Below are 8,917 nucleotides of genomic sequence, written 5' to 3'. Positions count from 1 at the left end.
TTAGGCAGGAAACAAAACAAAGGGTTTACGCGGTTTTCTAAAAACTTATCCCGACAACATGTAATCGGCATAAGTTACGAAAATATATTTCTATATATTTATAATTCATGTCCAAGAAAAAGATAAACAATGTCGTTTATGAAACGCTATCTCAACGACATATCGTCAGTGTAGGTTACAAAAATATATTTTTATTTATTTATAATTCATGTTGAAGAAAAAGAAAAACGATGTCGTCTGTAGAAAGTTATCCCAACGACATGTCGTTTGTCATCGTCGATATAGAGGGCATGCATGCCCTCTATATATATGTTTATTTATCTGTTTTATTTACAAAAAGTTGGAGACTATGTTGTTTACTTTAACCCTATACCGACGACATGTCGTCGACATAGGATATTATCTCTAAGAAACGGATCAATCGACCCTCATTTGCAGCGCCACACCCAAACTCAAATTCCCTCTCGACGATTGGCGATTCATTCCCGATGGCACCTCCAACCGCTTCCCTTCATTGCCGACCTCAAGTAACTTCCGATCGATTTCACTCTTTTTTATGTTGGCTTTCTGATTTCACTCCTTATGGTTTTGTTTCCCGGTAAGGAAGTCACCGGAGGACCACCGGTGACGACAACGAATTCCAGCAACCACCTACTTTTGGCCACCATAGTAGGAGTTGTAGGTAAGATGGAATATGTTTTTAAGATTTCTCAATTTTTTTGATTTGGGGATTTTTACGGTGACCACCAGCCTCCACCGTAGGACTACCATCTACGGCCAACCACCAGATTAATGGCACCACAACAATAAGAACATGTTAGGTTTCTAGCTTTTGTTTTACTTTTGTCTTTGATTAGGTTAATTGTAGATGTTGAGTGGTTGTTTTGGTGTGATTTTATGTATTTAGAATCTGCCAACAACGAAATTATGCTTCAAATAATGCTCAAACTCATATTCATGCTTTAGTTTAGTTATTGATGTGTGTTTGAAACATGTTAATTTGTTGGTGTATAATCAGATATATAATTTTTGTGTTTGAAAGTAATTAATATGTGTAGTTGTTGGTTGTTTGATTCTATAATTTGTATAAAACTTGTAATTGTCTAAATTTGTATGAATCAATATGAAATTGGAATTAGAATGTTTTTGTGTAAGTAAGTTTGAAACCGTCTAAAATTGCAAGAATTTGTGTGGAATTAGAATGTTCTTTGTCCCTCTTTTGTTTGTATGCTCCATATTGTATTTGTTATTTTAAATAGTAGTACATTTAATAACAAAGAGGAATATAAAAAAACTAATAACAAAAAAGAAGTGAAAATATAATGATTTAATAAACAGACTAAAAACGTATGTTGCTATTAAAGAAAACATACCCGCAAAGGTATGACTATAATTAACAAAAAGATGAAATTAATAAGAAAATAGAATTGGATGGTGCATTATTTAAACCATAATATTATGTAATATAATATAAAAAGTATTATGCTATAATAGAAATAAACAAGAGTATGATGTTATAGTTAACAACAGTATGAAAACTCATTTTTAGTTTAAATCACTTCTTTATAATGATCAAGAGCCTAAAAATATTCGTATGAAATTGATTTAGAAATTAATTTCGGGGTGTTCCTGTTTTGGAATTGTTTTTTGAATATTCTATCTCATTTAGGATGTAAATGCATATTGCATGATTGTTTGTATAAGAAATATTCGATTGTCATTTTCTCCATGCTCCTTGGGTATATATTTTTATATATACATGGGAGCTAAGGGGAAATGTTTCTGAATTTTTCCTAAACAAACAATCATGCAATATGCATTTACATATGAAGTAAGGTATTCAAAACGTGTGTTTAGAAGCCTACCCTTGTGAATACTCTATCAATTATATCCAATTTTTACTTCTCGAGAATATATTTCATTATATCCAAATTTTACTTCCCGAGGATATATTTCTTTATATACTTGTGAACACTCTATCTATTTCGTCCAATTTTTTACTTCTAGTAGAGTAAACCTTAAACTCTATGTTATGTTTTATAGAACAAGTACAATTTAACTTCTTATGAACTAAATAGAAACAAAGTAGTCACATATTCACTATGTATACAATGTAATTTTTAATAATGAAACATTAACGACATCGATAAGGGTTGGATAAGAGAGATAGGTGGTTTATGCCAACATACATGATTGTGGGTTTCTAGAATTGTATACTACATGGGATCATCACAGTGAGAAAAGTATTGCTTCAGATGTATGCTAAATTTTGACTCCAAGAATAAACACTCCAACAACTAATTAGATTTTTTATGTAATTAATGATGTCATTGCAAAACAAACACAAATGAAGAAAAAATAAAAGAGGGGGGATAAGGTGTAGACTTGGAATTTGATTCATTGTTGGAGGAGCTCAATACCGAGTTATACCTTTATTGTAGTAAGATGTCTTCCCTAAACTTTTTGACAAATTTCTTGCATATTAAAGTAATCAATATATGGATAGAAAGTTCGTTTAACCAACTTGTAGAGTTATTAAGAGCTACTTTCCCAAAGAGCAAGATTACAGTCTAACACTATGAAGCTAAAAAGAAGTTGAGAAAGATAAGTTTAGGATATCAATCCATACATGCTTGCAAAAATGAGTGTGCTTTGTTTTGGAAGGAGAATGATTCCATGCAAAATTGTCCGATTCGTAATGAGAGTAGATAGGTGGATGGGTTGAAATGTCTATCTAGGTTTGGTTATTGATGACTTTAATCTATTCAACAACTTTTTAATAGTTATTATAGTATTTGTTCGGTTATATTGACAACCTACAAAACACCACCATTGATATTTATGTAAGAGTCTTCTTTCATGCCAACTTTGTTGATTCCTGACCCTAGATCACCCTCAAAGGATATTGATGTTTTCTTTAGCCATTTGGTGGATGGGTTGAAATGTTGTGGGTTGAAGGATTCTAAATGAGAGATGCATTAACCAACATTGTATTCAATATGTGTGGGATGTTTCTATGGAATATCAATGATTTCCTAGCATATAGCAGTTTGTCTGGATGGAGTGATCAAGTTTATTTAGCATGCCCTACTTGTAACAAAGTCATATCATCCATTCATGTTACCAACAAGATGTATTATGTTGGTCACAGACGATTCTTGCGTATAAACCATAAATGGAAGCAAAGTCTATTGTTTAATGGTTAACCTGATACAAGACCACGTCTAAGATGATTCAATATAATTGGTCCTCTCTCGTCCTAAAACATAATCTAGATGTTATGCATGTGGAGAATATTGTGAGTGAGAGTGTGTTGAATTATGTATTGATGAGCATATAAACTAAAGTCACAAAAGGAGCAAGAGAGGACTTGAAAAATGGGCATTCGGTCAGATAAATGGCCAAAATAGAAAGTCAATAAGAAGAAGAAGAAGAAGAAGAAGAAAGACCACAACAACAACAACAACAACAACAACAACAACAACAACAACAATTAGAAGAAAGAAGTACTACCACATGCTTCTATTGGAAATAGTGTTCAGGTTCATTAACTAGTTGGTAGTATTTTTAAATAATAACAGGGTCCCTTTAGGTTGGCCGCATGACACAAATAGTATTAAGAAAATAAAGAAAATAAGTTATGACTTTTTTAAGGAATTAGTAAATTAATTAGTAATTATTTTAATAATTAATTATATAGTTTTAATTAATTAAATAGATTGAATATTAATCAAATCATTGGGATTAATTGGAATATTTTAGAGCCATCTAGAGAAAGGAGGTGGATGATTTATGTTTATCATGATAAGCATAAGGCATAAGTATAAGACAGGTTTTGAATAAGGTAAGGATTATCCTTTAGGAATTTGAATTGTTTAAGGATTAATCAGCCGCTTATAAATAGGAAGTTAAGGATCAAATCCTCGATGATGTTTTCTATATAATTTCATTATCCCTTCTCTCATCCCTTTCCATGGATGAAAACTATCATCCCACTCTAGGGTTATTGAATTTTTGATCTAACTCGAATCGGGGCTTATTCCTTGTTTGCTTTTGGAGTCTTGGGTCTGACTACATTAGATGAGTTCTCCTTTGGGATCTTCATCCTTTCCAAGAGATGTTGATTACATGATCTAAGGATCAAGAGGTATTTAATATATCCTTCTTTTACTTTGATAATAAAGTACGTTCCAAGATCTAAAAGCAGTAATTCAATATATAAGGGACCAAAATGTAAATAATACATGGACTAAGTGTTATTTTATATATATATATATATATATATATATATATATATATATATATATATATATATATATATATATATATATATATATATAAACAAAATCATATTTTTAAATGTCAATTGTTTATTGTTTACGATTTTAAAAGGTATGATAGTAGACATTAGACTTAGTAAATAGTTATTACAATATTCGATTCAAAAACTAAAAAGTTACTTATTAAAATTTTTTAGTAACTAGAATAGTTAATTTACTAATTTATATTACTAGATGAGAAAAGTACCGTATATTGTTACTAGTCATTAACTGTTACAATAGAAAATTAAAACAAAGTTGGTAATATATCATTACCAATTTGTACCAACCAAACTTGTTGGTAGCCAAATAAGTTGGTACCAAGTATAGTTGGTACACTAGTGGCAATAAAAGATTTATACCAAATATAATTGTTATGGTATACGGTTTGAATAAAAATCAACTGGTATCATACCATGTTCAGCCCTAATGAGGTTTTGCCGGCACATTTTACCGACGAGTTGTCATTGGCATAGGCTTAAAATATATGTGGTTATTGTATTTAGTTAAGGCCACAACGCGTTTGATGTGCATATATTCCGATCCACGTGCATGTGTCAAATGGTTTGACCTTTAAAGGGAATGCATAAATTAAGCAGCATCTACTGTTGAAACTTTAAAAGATTTGTCCAAAAGTGTATGTAACAAGTTTGATATATATGCATGTAAAAATAGAAGTCAAACTTTTGGGCTCGAAATGTCAAATCGAAATGGGTATAAATTTCGTGGGAATATAAAGTCCACTAGTAGAAAAAGGAAAGGGAAGCAGCGACACTGGATAATAGAAACTCAAAGGTGCACGGTTAACCTATTATGTGTGCTGATGAAATATATTACCCTTATAAATATTTTCGAAATGGATGCAAATTTCGTCAGAATATAAAGTCCCAAGAACCAATGACTTTCTTTTTTTAGATTGAATAAATGTCTATAATACCATTACAAACATTTTTTTAATGAACTATTTAATTATATCCTTTTTTTGTAGAATCCTAATTAATCGCTCAATCGTATTTTTTTAATCTAAAGGCTAGGATTTTGTTATACATTGGCACAATTAGTAGATGCCATATATAAATCATCCTAGTCCTATAGGTGAAATTCTCGCATTACCTCATATTCATTCACAACAAATACGTACCATCAATTATGGAAAGTTTAGCCTTTTCTCAAGCCAGAGAAAAAAAGTTTAGTGCAATACTAATTTTGTTACAAAATTATAATCTACGTTGTTTGGTATTTGTAGAGAGACTATTCATTATGTTAACATATATGTAGTATTTGGAACATGGGACTATGATAGAGCACGCAATTGAAATAAAGAATGGTTGCAACTTGGCCCATATATGTTGAATTTATATATATATATATATATATATATATATATATATATATATATATATATATATATATATATATATATATATATATATATATATATATATATATATATATATAGAGAGAGAGAGAGAGAGAGAGAGAGAGAGAGACTATAGATCCTTCAAAATTGTGAGGAAAAATTGTGATAACTTTACAAAGTATTTAAGAAATAAGAAATGCATCTTATATAGAGTATACGATCGATTGTGGCGTTAAATTTGTTCATCTTTGGAGAGTATCAATAGTTGTCCATTGGAAGGTTACTTTGATGCTAATGTCAGTTGAATATTAATGTTGCTAAATTGTTTTCATTATTATTTTGAAATATTTATATATAATTGATTATTATTAAAATTATTAAATTATATAAGAATTTAATATTAGATTATAATGTATATATTTACTAAAATCATATTTAAAAGGAGCTAGCCATGTATGATATATGTCAACGCAAATAGGAGAAGCATGATGAAGGAGATCTTGAATAATCATCCAATTCGATGTGTTAATACTTGTCGAATGAATGTGAGGATGGGATGCAAGGAAATTCATTTAAAACATAAATAATTGGAGAAATATCATTTAATATTTTAATTATGAAATGTGTTATTTTAATAATTGTCTTATGATATTGAAAACATTTCTTCTACACCCCAATTCATATCATTTTATATTTCATAACTAATTTTATCAACTAGTTTTTATTAAATGTTATTTTTCATCCGTTCGGTTATTAGCTAGTTAATGTGAAATCAACATGAAACTATGAAACACTGTGCTAGTGTGGTTGTGGATGCATATTTTGTCTTTTTTTCTTTAATATATGTTTTGTATTTTACTTTTGTTTTCTCGTCATTCTCGTCAATTAGTTATAAGTTATATGGAATAGAAGATAAAGCATCTTGTTATTAAAAAAATGATTACATGACAATTGGTACCTAAATATGATATAATTTTGCAGTATTTAATTTGTTTTTGTTTGGCATGAATTTTAAAACTGTGCATGGAATGGATTAAAGATCTTAAGTGCGATGTGTATTCTAAAGAGGATTGTTATGACTACTATGATTGGAGATATTATCTATTTGCTAATTAACAATGTGGGTGTGTTTTTGGTTCTTGTAATGCTAAACTAGTTTCCGACTTTCCGCGGAATTGACAAACCAGGAACAATTTACAACTTTAGATTTTGGAAAAGTTTTATTGTATCGATGGTATCTCTATGACGTTATGAAGCAAAATTTGAGCAAAATGTTTGTGCAATTGTGTACGGATGAAACACCAATTGTATGGTCATCAAAGATATTTGTTTAAGTTCATCGTTATGTGGGGAAAAGTGAGGGTGTTTATAGGCGAGAAAATGGCAGTCGGAAATGTAAGCTAGACGCTTTAAGTTGGAGGGACTATACAGAAAGATTGAGGATTTACAATTGGTTATTTATTAAATATTTGATTGGAAGAAAACTGGAATCTTCTCAATTTGATTAATTAATATTTTAATTTCGAAATTTAAATGATTATAGAATACTCTGATTGCAAGTTACCCAATCTGCATACAAGTTTGTTCCAAATCAGGGGCGACATGGATACATATCTAGCTATTAAGAGTCAAAATTTGAGCCAGAGATATATCATCAAATTCTTTCACATGCATAATAATAAATAGGGCACAAATGCGCAATATACTAGTAGCAGAAGTTATATAACAAACTATGAACTTCATATTTAGCAGCACTGTTGACATAAATGAGATCAATGGCGGACAAAAGAATATGTTTGTGGGCTTCATTAATCAGATAGTTGAAGTCAACTCCCCATGCAAATATGGGCCATTGATTGAACAAACTTTATTCCTTTTACTTGCCGTTTTCATCCGCTTTCCCTCATATAGATATAGAGAATAGGGTTCATTAATTCATTTGGTCTAGCAAGGATATATTCTCCTACGAATGGTTTATACGGTAGAAAGTTGAAAAGAAGAAACGAAAAAGATAGAGCAACAATTATGCCGTTTCATTTTCCATTCAATTATCATTGGCTATAAATAGGCAATATTGCTGAAACGAGTAATGCACATCAAATCTGATAAGAGAATATGAAGAGAGGTTCTTACATGGAGAGAAGAGTACTCTTGTTTGGTAGCCAAGGATGACTTGCCTAAAAACACCTCAAATAGATGTTGGAAGTAACACCTTATTTGGTTCATTAATTAGGCAGTCACTCCATGGCTAACTTGACAGACTCTTCTTTCTCATGCTAGGTCATCTCTTCTTTTGTTCAATCAAGAACCCATGCATACTCATGAAGCAAGAATAGTCATTGCATTGTTACTAGCAAACACAATAGTCTAATGTTGTGGTTACTGATAAATAGTAGGTACATTTCACAAACGCAAGAAAGAACAATGTGCATTCATTAATTTGTATACTACAGCATTCTACATTGAAAATTCTACAAATTATATATTAACATTGTACTTCCGTTGATTTGTTTATTTACTTTTCTTGTTATAGTATTCTAATTTGAAAAAATAGTTTTAACTTTTTTTGCATAGGCATGGGATGCCAAAAGGTTACGAATAAAGCCTTATGTGTTTTTGGAGAACTAGTGGAGGAGAACATAATTACAAGCTACCGAGGACGCATGGTTAGTCTCATTTTGATTTGATGTTGGCCAGAATAGAATTTTCTGCATGCTGAACAAATAATAAAAATGTGTGTTTGTCGGTTTGTTTTATTGTGGTCTTTGAATGTATTTTTTCTTAACCTCGTCAATATATCCGATGGATGCTTCGTTGTTCTCGAATGATATATGGTTCATTGTAATATAGATCTTTTTGTAAAAAACAAATCGATATACATTAATTAATTAGATTGTTAAATCGTTCTGATTTAACATATAGCATTTACTGATGGAAATACTTTGAGGTGTTTAACTTGAAGTTGCATGACTTCAGGCAAAAATGGCGCATCTAAAAGCAGTAGGAAATTCAGAACAACAATCTAACTAATTAGTACATTATCAGATCATGTAAGACAATCAGATACTTGTATTTGCTTGAAATATAATGGCTTTTAGTTAAGGCTAGAAGGCGTTTATAGAGGATCGTGAAGTGCATATATTCCGATCCATGTGCATGTGTCAAATGGTTTTACTTTACTTTAAAGGGCATGCATAAAACATCATGTGACGACTTTGACATGCATGTAGAAATAGAA

The 8,917-nt window shown here is 30.5% G+C and overlaps 1 long non-coding RNA gene across 1 annotated transcript; it reads left to right on the top strand.

Moving 5' to 3' along the window:
- The first annotated feature begins 7,783 nt into the window (after positions 1 to 7,783).
- LOC144998241 (uncharacterized) lies at positions 7,784 to 8,504 on the top strand. Its single transcript, XR_013660209.1, has 2 exons — positions 7,784 to 8,075; positions 8,254 to 8,504. It is a non-coding gene; the product is annotated as an uncharacterized LOC144998241 (long non-coding RNA).
- The last annotated feature ends 413 nt before the right edge of the window (positions 8,505 to 8,917 follow it).

Source organism: Lactuca saligna, chromosome 1, assembly GCF_052625555.1.
Source record: "Lactuca saligna cultivar CGN05327 chromosome 1, ASM5262555v1, whole genome shotgun sequence".
Classification (NCBI taxonomy): domain Eukaryota; kingdom Viridiplantae; phylum Streptophyta; class Magnoliopsida; order Asterales; family Asteraceae; genus Lactuca; species Lactuca saligna.
This window is presented reverse-complemented; position numbering and strand designations above follow the sequence as displayed.